Source organism: Panthera onca, chromosome D1 (genome assembly GCF_046562875.1).
Source record: "Panthera onca isolate mPanOnc1 chromosome D1, mPanOnc1 haplotype 2, whole genome shotgun sequence".
NCBI lineage: Eukaryota > Metazoa > Chordata > Mammalia > Carnivora > Felidae > Panthera > Panthera onca.
In genome coordinates this window covers 18,247,300-18,269,988 of record NC_138348.1, presented here as the reverse complement: position 1 = coordinate 18,269,988, position 22,689 = coordinate 18,247,300, and the positions used below count along the sequence as shown (strand labels likewise).

Genomic DNA, 22,689 nt, shown 5'->3' with positions numbered 1-22,689 from the left:
TCAAAATGTCTGGAGGGAGGGATGGCTGGTATTGGGTTAATGTCATGACAGCATTATGGCAGTCAGAGATACCAGCCTCTCTGAGCCTCTTGACTTGCCCCTCACGGTGGCAAGACAGCAGTGGGGCACGATCCGGGGAAGCCGACCCACACTGCCTGCCGTAAGACCTGCGCTTAGAAAAATCTGGAATGTCTTCTATCTTTACCTGTGCCACCCCCAGCCTCTTGAATTCTTTACAATCCCTTAAAGCCGCCAAATCCTATGAACTTGAACTTCAAAATACTCCCTCAGTTTATGCCCTGCTTGTCATCCCTTCTGCGTGGCCTCTGTCTGGACTGCAGGTGCCAGGACGGTTCTCCTGAATGGCGCCCCCCAGGCTCCTGTCAGTACCCTTTCACCAGATCCCAGGATGCGTCCAGCATGTTCTAGGCACTTGGCGTATTTCAGGGAACAAAACAAGTCCTGTGTTCGTGGAGCTTCTACTCGCTTGGGGGTGGGGGTGGGGGGTAAATAACCACCACAGGTAAGTTATGCAGATGTGAGATGATGATCACCCCGCATAAAACACATAAAGGGGCGCCTGGGTGGCTCAGTCAGTTAAACGTCTGACTCTTGGTTTCCGCTCAGGTCATGATCTCGCCGTTTCATGGGTTCAAGCCCCATGCCGGGCTCTGCGTTGACAGCAGGGAGTCTGCTTGGGATTCTCTCTCTCTCCCTCTCTCTCTGCCCCTCCCGCACTCGTGCTGTCTCTGTCTCTCTCAAAATAAATAAATAAACTTAAAAAAAAAAAGGACATAGGGGCGCCTGGGTGGCTTGGTCGGTTAAGCGGCCGACTTCGGCTCAGGTCACGATCTCACAGTCCGTGAGTTCGAGCCCCGCGTCGGGCTCTGTGCTGACAGCTCAGAGCCTGGAGCCTGTTTCGGATTCTGCGTCTCCCTCTCTCTCTGCCCCTCCCCTGTTCATGCTCTGTCTCTCTCTGTCTCAAAAATAAATAAACGTTAAAAAAAATTAAAAAAAAAAAAAGGACATATATAGAGACTGGATTGGGGAGATCAGAGAACAATTTTAAATTTGGGGGCTGTTATGGGTAGAATTGTGTCTCCCCCACAAATTTTATTTGCCAGAATTTGTGGGTACCCTGGTACCACAGAATGTGACCTGGCCATGAATGTTTAGTTCAAATGAGGTCGTCCTGGGGTAGGGTGGGGTGGGTCCCCCCACCCCCCCTGCGTCCTCATGGAAAGAGGAAATCTGGACACAAGACATACACGTGGGGAGAACACCACGTGAAGAGGAAGCCAGAGAGCCACAAGCCAAGAATAGCGAAGATGGCCAGCAAAGCACCCACAGCTAGAGATGACCACGGAACAAGGTTCTCCCTCCCGGCCCTCAGAAAAAACGAACCCTGCCAACACCTAGGTCTAGGACTTGTAGCTCCCAGAACTGGGAGACAACAGATTTCTGTTGTTTAAGCCACCTCGTTTGTGCCACTTTGTAGCGGGAGCCCCAGGAAACTAATACAGTGACCAGGCAGGGCTCACCGAGAAGATGACTTTTGAATGAAGATGTGCAGGGAGTGGTTGTGAAGGTAAGGAGGCCATCTGGGGGCAGAGCGTGCCAGGCAGAGGGAAGCGCCAGTGCAAAGGCCCTGAGGCAAGCAGTTGCCTGAAGTGTTTGAAGAAAAGTAAGGAGATCAGAGCGTAGTACGTGAGAGGGTGCAGACTTGTAGGAGAGGAAATCAGAGGCGGGATGGGCTAGAGGGTAGATCCCGCAGGGCCCTTGGGCCAGGACAGACTTCAGCTTTTTCCCAGCCTGAGACAGAATCATCTCAGTTTTGAGCTAAAGAGTGACAAGGTCTGACTTACATTTTAACAGGATCGCTCTGACTGCTGCACAAGAGGAGACTTAGGGTAGGGGGGAGGTAAGAAGAGGGGGAAACGGAAGGTTAGGGGCTGTCGCAATATCCCAGACAAGAGGTGACCATGTCTTGGACCGGGATGGTGGGGGTGGGGGTGGGGAGAAGTGGTTGGATTCCAGGCACGTTTTGCAAGTGCAGCTAACAGGATTTGTTGACATCTCAGATGCAGGGGTGACAGAAAGAGATGAGTCGAGCATGACGTCAGGGTTTTTGGCCTGACCAACTGGAAGGATGGAGTTGCCATCAACTGGAGAGAGAAGGCCATGGTTCCTCCTGCTTCGTGCAGCTTTAGTGGGGGCTGGAAGGGGGGGGGGGAGGAAAATCAACAGTTCAGCCCTGGACGAGTCAACCTCACAACTTCAAACTCCCGTTTGTCTTGCAAACAGCTGCCAGAGTGATGGTGCTTTAAGAAGTAAACAAACAAACGAAGCCCCTAGCTGGCGGGGGCATGAAGTCCCAACTCTGTGGCCTGGGCAGAAGGGCCTTTGATAAAACCCGCCCTGAAACATCTGTCCAGTTCTTCTCCCCTGACCCCCTTCACGTGCCTTGTGCTCTGGCCTCCACGGAACCTCTTGCAGCTCGCTCATTCATTCACTCATTCATTCATTCACTCCCTGAGCATTCGTGTACTTTTTATTCTGCCAGACTCTGAATCAGGCACGGAGGCTACCGCCCTCATGGAGCTCACCGGGACCCGCCCTGTGGCATTCTCCCCACCCCAGTGCCTTTGCACACGCTACACCATTTGTACTCAAATCCCAGTCGTTCTCTTTCTCCTACCCCTATTCACCTTCTAGGGTGAACCATTACCCTGTCCTCTGGGGGACCTCTTAGATGTCCTAGACTCGGGCAGGTTGACGTTTCCGGAGTCCTCTGTCCCTGTGGGGTGCTCAAAGGTAGACACCTGTCTTTATTCAGCCCTGTCCCTCCAGATATTTGAATGAATGAACGCGTGCATGGGTGAATGAGCGTTACCAGGGATTCAGCAGCTTTGATCCACATTTGGCTAATGGTGTCCTGGTCGTGAATCCAGCTGAAATGAGGGAGCTGTGGGTCTAACTTCTCTTTTTAAATGTACCGCCAAAAATGTCCTTTTGTACGGCCTCCCAGAGAATTATGGTGGGTTCTCCAGGCTGGAATCCCTTGGAAACAGGGAGAGAGGCCAGTTGAGGCGGGGCACGGGAGCCAGGGAGGTGTTTCTGGTCCCAGTTAACCCAAGCCACCAGCGCCAGCCGTCCCTTGTGGCCTCTGAGGAGAGCTGCGGTAACCATGGCAACCAGGCACTCCAGCCAGGAGTGGAGTAGAGCCAGGACCACCGCCAGGCCTGCAGCCAGGCTGGGCTCCGGGGCCACTCTGTGTGCATGTGCTGGGTGGAGGGACGGAGGGTGACGAGGGGGTGTCCCAGAGACCAGAGTGACCTGTGGGGAAGGGGGGATGTGTAAGGCCCAGACTCAGGGTTCGGAATTGATTAAATGTCCTTGTGCTTCATTCACATCAGGGTTCTCTGGGCCCCAGCCCCCCTCTGGGAGATTCAGGAAAGGAAAATGGAGTGAGAGGCATGGATATAGAGACTGACACCAGTAGAAGAGAGGGAGATGCACAGCCAAAATTCTGAGAGGAGGAGAGGGAGGGAAGGAGGGAGGAGGAAAGCAGGAGATGGGAGGGAGGAGGCTGGAGGGAGAGGGGAGGAGGGAGGGTAGGAAGGAAGAGGGCACTGGGAGAGAGGTGGGAGGGAAAAGGAGGGGGAGGGAGGCAGGGAAGAGGGAGGGTAGGTGGGAATAGGGTGTTGGGAGGGAGGAAGGGGAGGGGAGAAGAGGGAGGACGGGGTGGGAGAAAGGCAAGGAGGGGAGGGAGGGGAGAGGGGGAGAGGGGAGGGAGGGGAGAAGGGGGAGGGAGTAAGGGAAGAGGAGGAGAAGAAGTGCGGTGTGGAGGAGAGGGAGAGGGAGGGAAGGGGGAATGGAGGGGAGATAGGGAGGAAGGAGGGAGGGAAGAGAGGAAGGAGGGGGAGGGGAGGAAGAGGGAGAGAAGAAGGAGGGAGGGAAGAGAGAAGGAGGGAGGGTAGAGAGCAGGGAGGAAGGGAGGGAGGGAAGAGGGGGAGGAGGGGGAGGGGGGAAAGAGGGGGAAAGGGGGAGGGGGGAAGAAGGGGGAGGAAGGGACTGAGGGAAGGAGTGGGGCCGCTGGACGGAGAAACCAGAGAGGAGGAAAGGAAGGGAGTCAGTGTCAGGTCAGAGAAAGTACTCACAAAAGACAGAAAAACGGACACGGACAGACTCACAGAGAGGGCCAGAAAGAGCCAGGGAGTAAGAGGAGGAGAAGCGAGGCAGATACGGGGAGAAACAGACACCACACGACGACAGGCTGGTGGGACACAGATGGGGCCGAGTCCCCATCAGCACGACGGTAACACGGAGAGAGCTCCAGGTGACAGAGACCGGCAGAGAAAAGGAAAAAAAAATGAGAAGGACCCCGGAAAGGAAATAAAGAAACCAGAGTCAGTAAAGGCGAGCTGGGCAGGGGAGGGGGAGAGGGGAGGGGGGAGGGAGGGGGCGGGCGGGGCTGAGCGGGAGGCGGACTCCCCGCCCCCTGCCCCTCCCGGTCCCGCCCCGCGGGACGCCTGTCCCCTGCCGCGGGAAGGCCCTGGAGGTGACCCTTGTCCGCTCCCGGAAAGGTCACCCCGACCCTGCCCCCGGTCTCCTTCGCAGGGCAGCCGGGCAGGATGTGGGTCTGGGCTGTGGGGTGGGGACCGCAAGGCGCAGCGGTGGCGGCGGCAGCAGGTTGGCGGCTGGGAGCGGTTCCCGGTGGCGGCTGCACCCCCGGGGTCTTCCATATGTCGTGTGCGTCTGTTTAGCAACCTGCCTCAAAACTCTGAGCCGCATTTACGCCCCGGGGCGGAAGACAGCGCGTCCCTGGAGAAAGGAGGCTGGCCGTGTTTTGCATTTCAAGGTGGCGTTGCCATCTTGCCAGGTTGGGATTCCCAGGCAACCCGCGCTCCAGCCTAGTGGCAAAATAGGAGCTACTATTTTCCCGCCCAAAGATACATTTCTCCCAGACGATGGTGCCAGGAAAGAGATTTTTCTTTTTCAAAGGATTTGGTAATTCTCTCCCCGCCCCCCCCCCCAACCCCTGAGACAAATGAGAGCTATAGAACCCACTATCCCCCTTTTGCTTTGGCTGCTGGGAAGCTCAGACCTAAATTGCAACGATTAATACATTTATAAACCGTTTCTCATCCGGGAATTGTTAACCTGAAGTGCATGGATGCCAAAGGCTTCGTAAAGCTCCTGAGCTTGTATGCAAAATTATTGTCTTAGTCGGCTCGGGCTGCTATAACAAAATACCATCGACTGGGTGGCTTAAACAACGGAACGTTTATTTTTCACAGTTCTGGAAGCTGGGAAGTCCAAGGTCAAGGTCCCCGCAGGTTTGCTGTCTGGTGAGGACCGTCTTCCTGATTTGCAAACGGCTGCTTTTTCACCGTGGTGGAAAGAGGAAGCTCCGTGTCTCTTTCTCTTCTTGGAAGAGCACCAACCCCGCCACAGGGGTGCCACCCTCAAGACCTCACCCCCTAATTACCTCCCAAAGGCTCCCCTTCCGTTGGAAATGAGGGCTTCGGCATAGGCCTTTGGTGGGGAAGGGGCAGGGGACAGGGGCATTCAGTCCATCACACTTACGTGTAGGCATATTTTTCTGGGGGGCGTTCTCAAGGTTCTCGAAGATGTCCATTACCTTTCAAAGGTTAAAAAGGGCCTGTTGGGTCAAGCCCCATCCAGTATCCCCCTGTTGCAGAGGCTGCTGGTGGCGCCCCAAATCTGTCTCCATTTCCTCCGTATGTTCGTGACTGCAGGTGGCTCCCGAGCTGGACTGCATTTCCCGTCCTTCTCTGCACCTGGACATGGCCGCCGAACGGGTTCTGACCAAAAGACGGTGAATGGAAGGCATGGTGCTCCTCCCAGGTCATCCTTCAAGGCCCTGGGTGGACCTTGTCCGTATTTGCCTGCCCCGTCCTCCTGGCTAGACCCCGACGATCCCAGGGACTCATTTTCAAATGGCAGTGACTTTGGTGGAAAAGCTTTAGAAGAAGCGTGTTAATGTTGGAACTATCCCATGAGGGGGAAATGCATTTCCGTAGTATTTCACTGTAGTTGGGGGCCAGCCTTGCTTTACCCCGTCAAATGGGCCAACCCTAAGCTCCCGCAGCAATAGCACACATTGTGAACCCGAGCCACCTACTTCCTGGGGCCATTTAGCACGGTAGGAAGGTGTCCCTGTCCCTGTCGTGACCACCCACACGGCCTTTGCTCGTGGCTGGACTTGGAAGCCTGCTTCCTGCTTCCAAGTACTTCCAGCTCTTTCTTTCCCCAGCAGCAGACTGCTGCCAACCCACCTGGCCCTCTCTCACGTTCCCCCACCCTGAGATCCCTCTGAATACCACGCTTCCCTGTCTCAAGGCAGCATAGTGGTTGAGGGCACAAGCTTTGGGTTCAGCCTGCCCCTGGCCAAGTCCTGACTGTTCTGCATGGACTCTGTGACCTCAGGGAGCACATTTGACCCCTCTGAGCCTCTGTCTCCTTATCTTTAAGTAGAGGGTGATGAAGAATCCTCACTACACAGGGCTGTTATGAAGACGATACCAGTAAAGCAGGAGAAGCTCGGCAAGTGTATGCAACACCCCTCCCCCCCCCCGGGAATCATCATCATCATAGTTCCTTTACATCCAACGCATCCACTCGAGGGACAGCCGTCCTCCATGGAGCCCCCTCCTCTGCCCTCCTCGCCCTAAGGTCCCAGGAACATCTCCCTCCCAAGGCCAGCCCACCCTCCGTTAATTATCCAGGGCTGCAAAAACAAATCAGCCCCACGGTTAGAGGCATAAAGCAATCTCTCACACAGTTCTGTGGGTCGGGGATTCATGATGTTTGGCCAGGTTGTTTGGTTTGGGGCATCTTGTGAACTTGTGGTCAAGAGGTCAGCTGGGGCTGTGGTCATCTGAAAGCGGGACTGAGGCTGGGGGACCTGTTTCCAAGATGGAAGACCCATGTGGCTGTTGGCCTCAGTTCCTCACCACATGGACCTCTTCTCGTGCAAGCTGGCTTCCCAAGAGTGAGTCATGAGAGAGACCGACAGAGACAGACAGAGAGAGAGAGAGGCAGAGACAGAGAAAGGAAAGAGGAAGCTGAGATGCCTTTCATGATCTAGTCCCAGAAGTCACATGTAGTCCCTTCTGTCACGTTCTATTTGTTACAAGGAATCACTAAGTCAGGCTCATGCTCAAAGGAAAGGGAATTAGGCTCTCCCTTTGAAGGGACTTGGGGACATATTTTGAAATAACCACACGCACATTGTCCATGAACAGGCTCTGATTATGCTGTGAGCAGGTGCACACAGATAGTCCCTGTCGCACCTGCTACTAACCACCCGCTCCCACCCCAGACCCAGGCATGGGCTTCCTGTCCTGTAGGGTCCTCTTCTGTGAAATGGACTGTAATCGTAGGAGTGGCTGATAAGAGCTGTCTGTGGATTCAGTGAGCTGACACGCATAGAGCTGGGAACAGAGCTCCTGGCTGAGAGCATGGTTGGCAGTCCCTCTCGTTCTCCTGGCCTGCCCTCTGACGTGACTTCTTAGGATGCTGCCCTGCATGCTCTAGGCACACGATAAACATCTGCCTGCCCGCCTGCCTGCCTGCCTCTTGGGGGGCCTCTCCGTGTGTCCCCGGGAGGCTCAAACAGACCTCTGTAAACAAAAGATGAACTGGAGGAAATTGAAGCAAAAGGGCAGGCGGGAGATTTGAAGAAAATAAATCCCGTTTCTAAGTCCCGCTTGAAAATGAACCGTCCCGCAGGGACACCTGGGGGACTCAGTCGGTTAAGCGGCTGCCTTCAGATCAAATCACGATCTCGCGGTTTGTGAGTTCGAGCCCCGCGTCGGGCCCTGAGCTGACAGCCCAGAGCCTGGAGCCTGTTTCGGATTCTGTGTCTCCCTCTCTCTCTGCCCCTCCCCTGCTTGCACTCTGTCTCTCTCTTTCTCTCTCTCTAAAAAATAAATAAACATTTAATAAGAAGAAGAAAATGAACCTTCCCACAAACAAGCAAGCTCGCCTGTCCTGTCTTTTCTGTCCTGCGATTTACTGTCCTGGGGACTTGAGCCCAGGCAGGGAGAAGGGGCACCAGGAGGCAAGGGTCAGGTTGTCTTCCTCTGTGAGGAGCACCAGGGCCAATGATGAACCTGAGCACGGGAGAGGCGTTTGCCCTTGGTGATGGTCTCTGGAAGTCTACCCAGGTCCTAATGGGTCTCTCTTTTTGTCATTCCTGTGTAGGGGGTGGGCAGAGGAGTGGGTGCTTGGAGGAATAGGGCGCAAAGCTTCTATGCGATGTTTCATTTTCATGCCTAGAGAGCTGGGTAGAGGAATGAAGTTCATTCATTCATTCATGCATTCCATTAGCGGTCACCCATAGAACCTCTGCTGTGAGTCAGGATTTGAGCCAGCCACCTTTCCTGTCTCCTAGAAGTGAGCTCCAAACGCAGGTCCCAGACGTGGGACTGTGCCTGTTCCATAGCCAACATTTTAAAAATGTTTGTTGAATGAATGAATGAATTCACTACCCCACTTAAGCCCCCGGCCTCCAAAACTCATAAAGCCAAATTCTTTAGCTTAACACTCACGGGTTGCTACCTACTTCTCTGGCTTGGCTTCCCACGCCCTCTGCCACGGGCATCCCATGATTTCATCGTTATGAATCCCTCGCAATCCCCAGAAGGTTCTCAGGCTGTTTCATACCCTCCTCCCTTTGACGCGGGACATCCTCCCCCTTTCGTCGGCTGGCGGACTCCTATACGTCCTTTAAGAGCCGATGAAGCGTCGGTTTTCATGCAAAGCCTTTCTTGGCCTCTCTGGTTGTATTTGGTGTCAGGGTCTCCTCTTTGCTCCCTCGGCATGCCTGGACTGTCCTTTGGTCTCCACGCAAGTCACCAAAGTGGTGTCTGTCCCCTCCATCGGTCTGTGGGCTCCCTGAGAACAGCCCAGGCCCCTGAACCCAAGCCCCGCTCTGCCACCTGCCAGCACTGAGACTTTGGGAAACCCACTTCAGTGTTCTGTGCCCCCTCTGGACGTGGGGCTGATATGAGGCCCCAGCACTGAGTGTAGTTGCAACGATTAAGTGGTTTCGTAAATCCAAAGCACTGAGAACAGCCCCTGGCCTTGTGAGTGCTGAGTAACTGTGAGCTCCTGTCGTACCGATGGCAGCTCACTGATGGAGCAGCTAACTGGCTTCCGGTGCCTAGCACTGGGCTTAGCACCGGGAAGTCCCCAGTCAGGGCCAACACTGCCTCTGCTCTCAATGAGCCCCAGTCCGAAGTATCCATCCATTCATTCATTCCCCATCCTGTGTCTTCTTTGTGCCGGGCATTGTTCCAGGTACAGGGATACAGCAGTGAACAAAACAGTGACCTCCCTCCACAGCAAGCTTATCTGCTAACAGAATGAATGAATGCATGAGACAGAACCTTAGAAGACTCCAAGTCCTATGAAAACGAGGGCAGGATTAGTGGTATTAGGATTGCAATTTTAAATGGGGTGGGCAGGGTAATCCTTGCTGCAAAGGTGACCTTTATGGGAAGCCTTGGGAGAGATGAGACTGTGAGTCATGTTGCTATCCAGGGCAAGCGTCCAGGGAGTGGGAACAGCGAGTGCAAAGGCCCTGGGGTGCAAACGTGTCTGGCATGCTGGTGTTGGAGGAATGGCCAAGAGCCCCTATGGCTGTAGCATAGTAAGCCAGGTGGAAGATGGGAGATGATATAAGGCAATGGGTGGGGGAAGGATGAGGCTGGGCCTGGTAGGTCATTGTCGGAACTTTGGCTTTTACTCTGAAAACAGCAAGGGCAAATGCAGGCCTGACCTCTGACCAGTATTCCACCCTGGTTCTCAGGGGTCTGTGTAGGGGTGGGGGTGCTCTGTGGGGAAACGCCTCCTAGAAGTGGACTCCCCTATGGATGACACAGAGAAAGAGCCTGGATCGCCGTCTCTGGCAAGCCACAGGAAGGCCAAGTGTGGAGAGGCAGGGTCTACCTGAGCCCCGTGCCCTCCTGCTCCCCATAGACCACTGGCACTGGTATTTTTGCCTTTTCACTTCTGGGCCTAATAGCGTAAGCTGCGGTCCCCTCCCAGCCTGGGGTCGGCCGAGTCTTTGTGCGCCCTGTGGCCAGTCCTTCCCCAGGAAGCTTGCTTTTGAGGGCGGGAGCACACTACTGAGAGTTACGCAGGACAACCCGGGCACATCATGATCCTAAGTGGAAGGACGCCAGGCGGAGGGGCGGGGAGGACAGGGAAAAGAGAAGCACTTCATAGAGCCGCAGAAGCTCTGAGCTGGAAGGGACTCAGGGCTCATCTCACGCAACCCGGACAACTCAGAAAGGGCAGGGGCTCGTCCAGGCCACGAGTGCATCACTGGCCCATCGCCAGCAGGGCTGGAAGTAGAATCTCGACTTGCTGATGTTCAGTGTGGTCAACCCCCGACCCCAGCCCCCCAGACCGCCTCCAGGTGTTGGGTGTACTCGGGGCTCCAGGGAGCTGTCCTGGGGCTTAACTGGTCCCTTGAGTTCTTGTTAGTTAGTTTGTTTTAGGGGCAGTGGCTCCGGACTATAGAAAATAGGGTATGGATTGTTCGGGGTTTTTTATCTCCAATAAACTGCAGTTGCTTTCCTCGGCTGGGCCCCTCGGGAGGGGAGAATTACCCACTGTTCCCATAAGTGGGGTCTCAGGGGTCTTTCCCTGCCTTGGGCTCACTTCTGTCTTCCCAGGGCAGCTGAATGCCTAGTAAATCCCAGTGTAGACAGCCTTCCCCGTGATCTGTGAGCGCCATAAAAGCAGGGCCACATCTGTCGGATTCACTATTAAACGCCCAGTGTTTACCCAGCATAGTTGCTGGCACACAGGCAAAACTCTAAGGTATGGACCGGAAGGACAGAACCTCTACTTTGAGGGATGGTGCCCCCACATGCAGCACGATCTCTCTGGTAACAGGGAGCTCTGATCAGAATAACAAGATCTTTTTGGCCAGGGAGCATATGCTATTTGATAGTTTCTCTCTTCAGAGGATTTAGTCTCCTCATTCTGTTTTGCTAAAGCTAACCCTTATTGATTATCTGATTCATGCCTGTGTTCACTAGGTATTTCTGGAGCCCCTACCAGGTGCCAGACCCTGAGCGCTAAACACCGGGCAAGGCTGTCCCAAAGTGGCTGGTTCGTGCACACTCGGTGGGGAGCCACCGCCTGCAATGTTGCAATCATCTGAGTGGACCCAAGGTCTTGTAGCAAAGGTCAGCCTCTTAAAAAATGGAGGCACTGAGCAAACATTCTGGGGGAGCTTTACAGAGTTAAGCTGTTTGTGCTGGGGAAGCATTTCCAAAAACTGCACATGGGGCCTTTTATCCACCTTATAATTGGCTCTGGTTCCTCTGCAACTGGGGATAAATCAGGCATCAGCCTGTCTGTAGGTTTATTAGAGACTTACATATTTGGAATAAAAAGCAAGGAATCAGGCAGGCAGTGGTGGAGAAGGAGGAAACCCGGGAAGAAGAAGAAGGACTAGAAGGAGAGACGTAGACGGCTGGACAAACAGGCCTCGGCCCCAGTTCCGCTGTAAATCAGCCGATGAACTTGGCCGAGCCACCGCCCCACTGCCATCCGTGGGCTTCCTCGTCCGCAAAGACGGCCGGTGGGGTAAAATCACTTTTGATACACTGTGCCACGCTCTCCTCTGGCTCCCCTGTGGGGGTCCTTCTTCCCCGTCTTCCCTCACGAGCTCTCACACCCCCCCTCTTGTCAGAACGCTAGCCGAGGCCAGCAGGCATCGCTGTGCAAAACAAGCGATCCTCATCCAGGGCTTGTTAACTCAGGAACGAGATACGGTCCAAATTCTTTCGGCGGAAGGGGCTTGAGGGTCAGTTCGCATGTTGGCACATGAACTTGTTCTCATTAAGTAAGTCAGTCGAGATGTGAACATTCATCTGGGTAAGTGAATGAATCAGCCTCACTCTGAAAAGAAAAATAGAGACGCCATTAATCAGCGTAGATATATACAAGCACACACACGTACACACACACACCAACACTCACATCCCCTGACTCTCTCTCTCTCTCTCTCTCTCTCTCTCTCTCTCTCTCTCTCACACACACACACACACACACACACACACACACACACACAAAGTATAGATGTGGGTCCTGGAGCCAGATTCCTCAAGTTTGAATCTCAGCTCTGCCTCTTAGCTAAGCAACATTTGTCAAAGTCCTCAACCATTCTGTCCTCAGTTTTCCCACCTGTGAAACGGGGATGATGACAATAGCGAATAGTCAGAAAGTACTTAGCAGGTCACCTGGTGTGTGGCAAGTGCTCTGTAATAAAAGGTAAATAAGTCCCGGCCGTCGCAGCGCATCTGGGATCTTTCCAGCCCCACCCTTGCACGGCTCTGTGAGTCACTCCACCAGTCTGAACCTGACTTCGTCACTTTGCTCATCTGTAAAATGGGGATGATGCTAATAACCTCAGGGTTATTTGAACGAACACAGAGATAATGGGCACGAGGTAGCGTGAGTCGGGATACAGAAACTTGGGCTCTGGAATATGCCTGCCGTAGGGTTCGCGCTCACCAGCTGAGTGACAAGTAATGACCTCTGAGCCTCAGGTTTCCCCTCTGTAAATGGGGAGAGTAGTAGGTGCTTCCTCAAGGGGTTGTTGAGAGGAACTAACACAGACACCGTGCTGAGCAAGGCGCTGGGGACTTAGTGGGAGCTCCGTAGAGTTCTTGGCTTGCGGCCTTTGTAACTTTGCCTCCCCTGGAGCACACCGCAGGCTCTCCAAGCCTCATGTATGGGTGAGGCTTGGTCTGCAAGGCAGGTAGGTGCAACAGTCCTCCGCATGCTGTGTGCCCTCGGCGAGCGCTTTCCGCGTGTTACTTCAATTAACCTTCCCGGTCCCCCGCGAGGCCGCTCGTATCTCCATTTCGCAGAGGAGGAAGCTGAGTCTCAGGCAGACTCGGTGACTTGCCCAGGGTCACGGTGGGCTGACCTTTCAGCCCAGGTCTGTCCGTCCCAGAGTCCAAGGGCGGTGACGTTCGGGCGCTGCAAGGAAGCTGAGCAGAACCTTTATTTTCATGGCTGGATTTAGCGACCCAGACAGGGCGTCCGCTGCTCGCGGGCAGGAGGGCCCTTGGCCATGGACCCAACCCTATGGGTTGTTTGCACGAGAGCATAGAAGGGTGGGCCCAAGAGGCTTTGGGTTGGAGCAGAGAGGTAGGAACTAAGAGCTCACAGGGCAGAGGGGGTATCTTCCAGCAACCAAAGCTTGGAGCACAATGAGGCAAGACGTTTGGCCAGCAGAACACTGACTTGGGAAAAGCAGGACCCAAACTTCCCTAAACTCTAAAGGCAAACCGTGCTGGCAGATCTGGGACGGGTCGCCCCTGCCCAACTGCAGCTTGACCTCAGCACTTTTGTCTGTGGAGGAGGGTTGCACAAGCTGTCTTAAATTTAAAAATTTGCTCGTTGTATTGACTGCTCCCTGTCAATCGTCCAAATGAGGGCGGGGACCAACGCATTTTTTCTTCTTACGCAGGTTTGGGCGTCCAGGTATGGAGGCAGTTCACAGATGTGATCTCAGCAGCTCTATGTGGATGATAAAGGTGATTCAAAAAAATAAATAAATAAAATACATTGGGTATGTGCCGTGGGTTTTGTTTGTTTTTGAGAGAGAGAGAGAGAGAGAGAGAGAGACAATCCCAAGCAGGTTCCATGCTCGGCACAGAGCCCGACACAGGGCTCAATCCAATCCCACAACCCTGGGATCGTGACCTGAGCCGAAATCAAGAGTCAGGTGCTCCACAGACTGAGCCGCTCAGGTGCCCCTGTGATGTGCTTTCTGGTTGCCAAAGCCCCCTTTGCAGACGTCCTCTCCCCTGGTGTTTATAAGTGACCCGGTGTGGGGCGGGGGGCGGGGGGGGGGGGGTAGGTGCTCTCATTCCCCTTGAGAAGAGGAAGACCAGGAAGGCTCAGCTTGGCCAAGGCCACATGGCCGGAAAGTTCAATGCCAGGCTGGCCCCAGGACTTCTGAGCCTCACCCCAACCCACAGCTGGAGGCGAAAAGAGAAAGGAAGTGAAAGGAGAAAGGCTTGAACTTCAGTTCTTTGTTTGTTGGGTGATCTTGGGTGGATCTCTGGTTTCTGTCTCTGTAAAAACAGGCTCCCTAGGCACCCCTACCTAATGGAGTCCTTAGAAAGCTTAAGTGAGCCGTGTTCGAAAGTCCTTGTCACAGTGCTTGGCACGGTGCACTTTCCTCCTGTTAAAGATTAGGAGTCTAAAAGCACAGAGAGGGGAAGTGCCTTGCCCAAAGCCACACAGCTGACGAACAAAGAAACCAGGCCTGGAACCTGGGTTTACCTGCCCTCACAACCTGAGCTTCCACACAAGAAAACACTCCCGGATGGATGGTAATTATTAGTATTGTATATTACTATCATTTAATTAACAACAACAAAAAAAAAATGAAGGCGGATGATGAGGGTTCAGCAGTCTCCCTATCTGGTAGGATCTATTCCAGGGAGCTGTTTTCTGGAAAGCCGGGCTAGGAAGCACCCAAGAAGCTCTGCCCCAGGTCCCTCCCGGCATAGCCGTTTAGAATCTGTGTCTTCCCCCCTCCCCCCACCCCCAGAGGGTGGTGAGGAGAGAGTCAGTACCACTCCTTTCTTCTAGTTCCTAGCCAGCTGCATTCCTGGGGAGAGGGAAGGAGGACCTTGGCCTGTCAAGCCCTTGGCTGGACGACACTCCTAGAGGCTGGCTGTGGCCTGGGGCAGCTTGTCGGAGGGATATTCTTCAACCCCCCCAAAGGACATTCCTAGGATTTTCAAATTTATTCTATGAAAATCATTGCAAAGAGAAACAAATTCAATCAGGCTCGGTGCAACATTTAATGAACTGTCATTTGGGGGGAAATGATTGCAGATTACATATGAGAAGAAACAATTCAGAAAAAAAAAAAACCTCAGGGGGGCAATGATTAAATATTTAAAATGCAGACTGCTTTGGAAATGCTGGGTTGTGAGATTGAAGATGCCTCCTGGGGAAAGCACCAGGCGCTTCCAGCATCCTCCATTCACCCATTTCCCACATTCGGCTGCCTTTTATTGAGCACTTATTATGTGCCAGGGGCTGTGCTGAGAGCTTTCCCTGAGAATCTCACAGCCACCCAATGCCAGAGATGTGGTTACAATTCCCATTTAAAAATGTATCAGCTGAGGCTCAGAGGGTCGCAGTGGCTGGCCCAAGGTGGCATGGTTAGGAACTGGCTTCTAACATCCCTCTGAGCGCTGACTTTAAAAAGTCCTGGAGAGCCAGACGTGGACAAGGCAGGGCCCCTGTCCTTGAGAAGCTCAGAGCCTAACCGGCCGTAAATTTATAAAGGTTAGGAGCGAGAGGTCACCCCTTCTAGTGATTTCAAATTCTTTGTAAGTGAGGGACACTTTCTCCTTGAAGTCTCATGGGAGACACCATCATACAACACAGATGAAAAGGGAACGTGTTTCTGGTGAAAGCTGGGAGGGAGACCTCCCCCTCTCCCCCCAACACTCCTTAGGCACTTGGGACAGGACTGTAAGTCTCACTGGAAACCCACTGATCGCACCTAGATGTGTCATTTGACAGATGGGAACATGGAAGCCAGCACTGGAACTTGGGCCTGTGGACTCCTGGTTTGGGGCTGTTTGCTCTGCATTAGTGTCCCCAGGGTGCAGATGTGTGGATGCTTCGCTCCAGGAATCCCCTGTCCAGTGACATGGGCTGCCCAGCGCTGGCCGCACCCTGGCGACTTTGGGTCTTTCAAGCCAGCTCAACGTGTTTTCCAGATGTCAGAGAAAAACAAAGTCTAAGAGCCCCTTGGAGGAGAGCTGCATATGTTCAGAAGAACCATTTCTACTAGGACCCCAAACACGGGGTGGGGGGAGTTGAAAGGGCCTTGGTTCGACACCCAGCTCTCCAACCATAACCAGGATCTAGTCCGTGGTTCTTCCTCAGTCTCTCCATCTGTAGCAGGAAGTGGTTGGACTACACTGGATTCTCTACAAGGCTCCTTCCAGAATGAGTAAATGGGGAATCTAGAACCTTCTAGGCTGGGCCACTTCTGGGTTTGTGAGACTCCAGTCAGTCCACAGTGGCCTTGACACCCCGTTCGCTCCCTCCTGAGGAGTGCTGACCCTCGTCCTTACCCCTCCTCAACATTTTCTCCCTCTCCGAGCCTCCTCCTCCCCACCTCCCTCCCCGGTGAAACTCTCTCCTTCTCCCATTTCCTGATAAGCCGAGGCCTGGTTCCTGTTTTGCTCTCATCAAAGAGTAGCAAAGGGGATCCCAGAGACCATTTGTCCAAGCCTCTCCCTGTACAGGTGGAGACACCGAGGCCAGAGAAGGGAGTGGCTGCCCCAGGGTCACCCTATGGAGGAGAGGCCCACTTCTTACAAAACCAAGATCACCTCCTCTTGTCTGGAACTCAGCTCTTGGGGGTTCTTTGGCCAACAACTGCTTTTTGCCTGGACACTCAGGATCGTGTTTCCCGATGGTGGGGCATCAGAGGCCTTCAAGAAGACTGAAGGCCTTCATCCGTGGGCCTTCAACATCCCTGCTGACCTGTGAGGAGCTGGAATTCTGTGTGTGCGCCCGGGAAGGTGGGGGGGGGGGTCCCTTTCCTGTTTCTCTTTCAACCCTTTTGATCACAACTTGGAGTCTCAGTTTGTTGCTCATGTGTCTTTAACACCTTTCTAGCCCTTGTTAATCTCCCTTTACAAGAGAGTGGGGCCTTGGGCTCAGCACCTCCTCAGGCAGGAGTATTTTGTTGGAGTTTTTTTTTATGGCGGTTAAATATACATTGTTAGAATTTAATGACACTGTTTTATTTTCATTGTATTTATTTTTATGGGACCTTCTATTTCTAGTAATGCGATGCTGGCTTTCCATTTATGGTAATGGTATAACGTTTCTTTGTAAAAACAAGCACATTTAAGTAAAAACAAAATAACAAAACGAGAGTTTTAAAGAAAGCTATTAGGCAAACCGCCTTATCTGGTGCACAGATACTCTGTGCAGGCGGGAGCATGGCTGTGGTCTGGGAAACTCTCACTTGGGACTGGAGCTCTCCTCCCAGCCGGGTGTCTCAGTTGTCCAAGCGGCCGCTCTGCCCTCACTGTCCTCTGCCTGCTTCTGCCAATCCCTCCAGACCCTCACACACTCTATCCATCCCTCCTGCTGTCTCTGGCCTGCACTTCCCAGGCCCCCGCACCCTCACTAGAGACTCAGCCTTTTTCCTCTTTAAATTTATGTGGCGCCTCGCGTCCAAGGAGGCCCACACAGACAGCCCCTTCCAACAGCATTCCATAAACGCAGAGCCTGTGGGGTTTCTCAGCACGAAGGGTCAGCCTCCCCCAATCCTGTTTTGGCAGCTGAAGGGGTGAACGTGGAGGCTGAATCCCTTTAGAGTTTTCCTTGTCTTTGTTTTACAGAAATTGGGCTATTAGAGATCTTCTCCCCTTGGGTTAAGCATTACTCACTCTGCGTCCCTTTGAAAAGGTGGATCCTGGTTTTATTTTCCCCAGTCACACCTCTACTCTATTAGACCCTCGTCAGTTTTATCCAGAGACTTGGTGAACAGGTTGAAAGGACCAGACATCCTGGAAGTCCTTGGAGGGATGTATCCTTTTCCAGGGAAGGGGAGGGGGAAAGACAGTGGTTTCCTGCCCCTGGAAACTCTGCCCCGTGGCCCAGCATTACCAACATTCATGTTCAAGACTGTAATAGGTTCAAAGCCTATCAGTCAGGCACTCCTTAGTGGGAATCAGTTGACCAATGGGCTTCAGAGCTTACTCCAGGGCCCTCACGCCCCGAGTGCGAGTGCGGCAGCTTCAGAGTTGGAACTCAAAAAAGAGCACCCCAGGGTAGAGGCGTGGGCATCCAGAGCCCCTCTCCTGGGGGCGGGGGTGGTTACCAAGCACTTTCACTTGGGTTGTCCCCTTTGATCTACTTGCCTGCGCGTTTTGTCTGGGGCTGGGTGGGGGGGGGGGGGTTGCCGCTTCACCGGGGAGGTTCAGAGGTTAAGTGTCTCAGTGAAGTCATGTGTCAGGGGCTGCGGAGGGGCTGTGTGGCTGTGACCGCAGAACAAAGATGAAAAGATAAGTCCACAGATCGGAGACACAGGTCTGGCCTCTCGCAATCAAGTCATTTGCATAGGGTCTGGGGTCAGCCCCGCCCCCTCCTCACCCCCGCCAGGGGCCTCCGTTATCTGCAACAGTCCAAAGCAGCCCTAGGGAGGGTGAATCCCCTTGGCTTTCAACAGGTACTCCAGGACAGCAGGAAGCCCAGGAGAAGCAGCGAGGTCCGGAGGGACAGTCATCCCGCCTCTAACCCTGCAGTCGGTTATGGGGGGCGGGAGGGGGGGGGGGAGGGTGGGCAGCGTGCAAGTTTCCCCGGGGGAAAAATACAAAATACTCCGGGTCTAGCATGCGGCTCTCCCCACTTCCCCAGCCGATCCCCCGAATTCAGACGAAGCGAGGGCCCCTGAGCCGAGCGCGGAGGCGGGCAGGGGATGAAGGACCGGAGCGGGGTTGAGGGTGGCCCCTGGGGCGAGGCCTGGATGCTGCAACGCAGGCGGAGACCGAGGCAGGGAGGAGGCGAGGGGCAGCCCGCCTGAGGAGACGTGCCTCCTCGGCGGCCGCCACGGCAGCGGTGGCGGCGGCGACTGGAGACTGGCGGGGAGGAGGTTTGGGGAGGGGAGGGAGCGCGGGGGAGAGGGAGGGACGGAGCGGTGGCTGGGAGGTGGGGCCGGCGGGCGGGCGGGCGGCTGCAGCTGCCGCCGGCGTCTCGGGGGCTCCAGGCTGCGGGGTGGACGCAGCGCCGAGCGATCCGCAGCGGAGCCGTGCGAGGCCGCCGGAGCCCCGGCCCCGAGCCCCGAGCCCCGAGCCAGCGCCACCGTCGCCGCGCGCCAGCCGGCCCTGGACACGCCGCCGCCGCCGCCAGGAAGGCAGCCGGCGCCGAACAAGTTGCAAGCGCGCCTCTCCGCCCGGGGAAAGTTTCCCCCGCGGCCGCCGGCGGGAGTTGGCGTGGGGTCCCGCTGCGGCTGCTGGAAGGTAGGGGGTTCCGCACCTCCGTGCCCTCCGCGCGCCCCGCTGCTGCGCCCCCGGGGACTTGGAGACCCCACGCGCGCTCCCCGGGCGACTGTTGGGCACGGTCCGGGGTGGGGATGGCACGCGGGAGGGATACCAGAACGGTCCGGGGGGGGGGGGGGGAAGCCCAGAAACCAAGTTGTACTTCAACCAGCTTGGGGAGGAGACCGGGGAGACGTGCTCATCCCGATCCCCGCCCCGGATCCCTGCCCGGGAATCCGCGGACTAGAGGCTTCCCCCCGGACAGGTGCAGCCCCAGTCGGCGCTGGGCGCTCTGGGTGGGTGAGTGGAGGGTGCCAGGAGGATGGGGGGGGGGTGGCAGGTGTGATTAACAAGGTTGGGGGTCTCAGCGGGGGCTGCGCCCCGAGGGCGTGGGGGTGGTACGCGCCACGCCACTCGGTAGGAGATCAGGTGGGGACTGGGGATTAGGAGCGAGGACCGGGGCCGGGAAGATTGTCCGGCCCAGCCAGGGCACGGAGCACGAGCCGCCTTTGGGGTCCCTACAGCGGGGCGGGGCGGGGGCGCCAAGCTTTCCTCCCGGGTCCCCCTCATCCGGTACGCGGTGTGCGCGGTTTGGGGGAAGCGAAGCACAGACTCGGTGGGGGCTCGGTGGGTCCGAGCCTCTGGCACATCCAGATTTAGGGGGTGTGCTAGGAATCCTCCGGGAGGGTTTCTCGGCTCGGGCGGGCTCGCGCCAGCTTTGGATCCCCGCTGGATTGAAGTGAGGTGGCCCCCGCCAGGGGGAGCCATTTCCCGACCCTTTCGCCCACAGGAAGGCGAGAGTCCTGGTTCCTGCTAGACAAACGCACCGAAATCGGGGACCTGGAACCACAGACCCTCCAACACACGCGGGGGCCCGCGCGGAGGAGCACCCCGGGCCGGGCCAGGCGGCGGGGGAGAGGCCCGAGCGTGAAGCTGGGGTGCACCGTGTGCTGGAAAGCTCGGTGGTGGTCAGGAGGTGCGTGATCTTGGGGATCACGCAGGGTATATGGGTGAAAAAAACATTCACCCCCAGAAAAACACAAACGGAGAGAAACTTTACACTAACAGCGAATTGGTGTAGAGAAAGAGGAGAAGAGGGTAAACTTGTGAGGTTTCTTTGGAGTCAGAACCCCATATTGCTGAATGCACCCTTTTTGTAAAAGTTATACCTTTGTTCCCCGGATGCGGCCAGATCCCTCCCTGGTGTGGGCTGCCTGGGGGTCTTATCCAGCCTCTCTGTGGGCGCAAGTAAGCCGGGTGGCCCAGTACTGGGGTGATGAGGGCCCCTTAAAGATTTTAGCAGTCCGAGCTGAAGTGGGAATTTCTCAGCGGTGGACAGGAGTCCCTCTCGCCTGCGTCTGAGTCTACAGGCCACATTCATCTGGTCATTTCACAGTTGGTGGAAACCTGCTGGGTGTCCCGTTTTCTTAGCTCAGGGCTCCTGTGTGTTGAGTCTGCGTATCTGTGCCCAGGCCATGGGAAGCGAGAAAGCTGCTGGCATCTGGGGCTCTGTCATGTGCGGGGCTGTTCCACACTGAAGGGACCCTGGAGGGACCGTTGCCTTATCTCTCTCTAATTTCCTGCCCCTTCTCTACACCTCAAAAGAGTACAAACGAGCAGATCAAAAAACTCCAGTGGCCTATGGGAAGTTTTCATTTTTCTCTTGGCTAGAAATGTGTGCGCATTGGACAGCCGCCTCCCCTCCCCTGTCCCCAGAGTCCCCCTGCAAAGGTGATAGAGATGGGGCGGTCCCCGAAAAAGAGTTTAGTTGAGGTTCTTGCTTTCCATATAGCCCAGCCGGTGTTTTTTGCTGGATGTTACCAAAATACCGTAGGACGGAGGTGCCGGAAAGAAAGATCAGTGTGATTATTTTGAACAGACGGGGTGGGGGGAGGAGACAGAGGAAAGGGTGGAGAAGCCCATGTCTCTGGATATGTCTTCAAGACATTCCACGGGGCCAGAAAACAAAAGGAATTTTTCATTTTGTTTTGTTGTTAGTGGCTCTTGTTTTTCTGCAGAAGAAAGCCTGCCCACAGCGGCCCTGGCCTTGGGGCCCCTGATGGCCTGCAACTCCTGTGTTGTCCCCCTTCTTTCTGTGCCCCACCCACAACCCACCCCACCTGCCCTAAGGAGAAGAGGGACTTGAGACTCCAAGGAAGTCTTGGAAATCTGGTCTCCTTATCTCCCGGTCCCTAAATCCATTCAAACACTGCACCTCGGGACCTCTTTACCCAACCCGAGGCTGAAATGGCAGTCTATCAGGGCATTTTCTAGAAGCGGAAGTTCATCTGGAGTTAGAGGCAGCATACTTTGGGTCATCGAGGAAGTAAGTAGTCCCTCCACCTTTAAGAAAATTCCATGTCGGCCTGGAAAGAGCTACTGAGTATACTGAATGAGGTTTTAATGGTCTGAGGGTGGGCTGGAACACAGGGTGCTGGGAAGGGACAGGTGGGGAAGGGGGTGTCGAGGCAAGGGGTGATGTCCCCCTGTGGGAGGGAGTAAGAAAGTGAGGAAGCAGCAAGGTTTGGGATCTCGGAGGGGGGCTGCTTTGAAATCCAACTTTTCTAGATCATCAGTGCTACTTTGGGCGAGTCACTTTCCCTCTCGAACGTGCTTTCCCGGTCTGTGAAATGAACGTGTGGGCCCAGGAGGCTCTGGGCTGGCTTACAGCTTAAAGGCAGGAGGGTGTAACTTTTTAGGGCAGAAGGCAGCTCACTGCCCTGCCTCCAGTCCAGTGGAGGGCATCTCTCCTGCTGTCTTGCCCCAGCCCTCCGCTCCCCTGCACGACACAACAAGCCAGGCTCCCATCCTCCATCAGATTGCTGTTTTGGACAGAGAAGGTAATGCCAGTGACCTGTGCCTGCTGGGAGCCCCGAGTCTGAGAGCTCACGTGTTGCCATTCTCCGGATGCTTGTCCAGCCCTCACTCCCCTTCCCTGAGAAGAGCAAATGTTGGTGGCTGGGCCGCCCCTTTTAGGGACCCCTCTTTCCAGAGGGCTTGCTCTTCTGGCCTATTTCATTAGTCAAGAGAAGGAAAATCAGGAACATTTGTTCGTGCTCAGCTGGTACACAGCGAAGGGAGGGGGCCTTGGAAACCAGCACTCTGGTCCCCCGGAGCAGATGATCGGTCGATCGAGTATTTCTGCAACCTGATCCCATTAGGCAAACCTGCCAGCTTGGGCTCCTCCTGCTGTACGAGCTGGCATCTTGGACCCAAATCCGGCAGGGGTGTGCAGATAATGAAAGTCTTTTTAAAAAGAGAGAATGGGATGGTGAGCCCCCATGTGTGCAGCTGGCAAAGTACGTCTTTCCCGTCCGCACTTATTTTCAGGTCAGCCCTGGCCCCTCGTCCGCACCCAAGGCTGCTGGTCTAATTAGTGAATTGAACAACTCCGAGATGCGCAAAAAACGTGTTCCCTGGTTGTGTGCACGCGGGCAGGTGCTGAGAGGCAACAGGGTGGTGTGGAAAGGTAACTAGAGAGACTTGTGTTTGAGCCCTGATTCTGTTGCAAATGGAGCTGTGTGACCTCAGTGAGTCACTGCCCCTCTCTGAGCCTGTGTTGCCGTCTCTTCAGAGGTAGCATTGCGCGGTGGTTGGG

At 55.1% G+C, this 22,689-nt stretch overlaps 1 protein-coding gene and 1 long non-coding RNA gene across 6 annotated transcripts in view; both read left to right on the top strand.

Moving 5' to 3' along the window:
- Positions 1-4,882: 4,882 nt before the first annotated feature.
- Positions 4,883-13,632, top strand: LOC132661673 (uncharacterized). 3 transcript variants are annotated; one of them, XR_009602348.1, is made up of 5 exons: positions 4,883-5,010; positions 5,301-5,351; positions 5,763-5,842; positions 11,082-11,231; positions 13,529-13,632. It is a non-coding gene; the product is annotated as an uncharacterized LOC132661673 (long non-coding RNA). The 3 variants fall into 3 exon arrangements; XR_009602349.1 differs by lacking the exon at positions 11,082-11,231 and having other exon boundaries at positions 13,529-13,625; XR_009602350.1 differs by lacking the exons at positions 11,082-11,231; positions 13,529-13,632 and adding an exon at positions 6,502-6,549.
- Positions 13,633-18,769: 5,137 nt separating this feature from the next.
- Positions 18,770-22,689, top strand: part of TSPAN18 (tetraspanin 18) — a 187,811-nt gene continuing 183,891 nt past the window's right edge. For all 3 annotated transcript variants that reach the window (XM_078433388.2, XM_078433387.2, XM_078433389.2), the window contains exon 1: positions 18,770-19,073. The gene's annotated coding sequence lies outside the window, so the exon portion shown is untranslated. The remainder of the gene's footprint in view (positions 19,074-22,689) is intronic.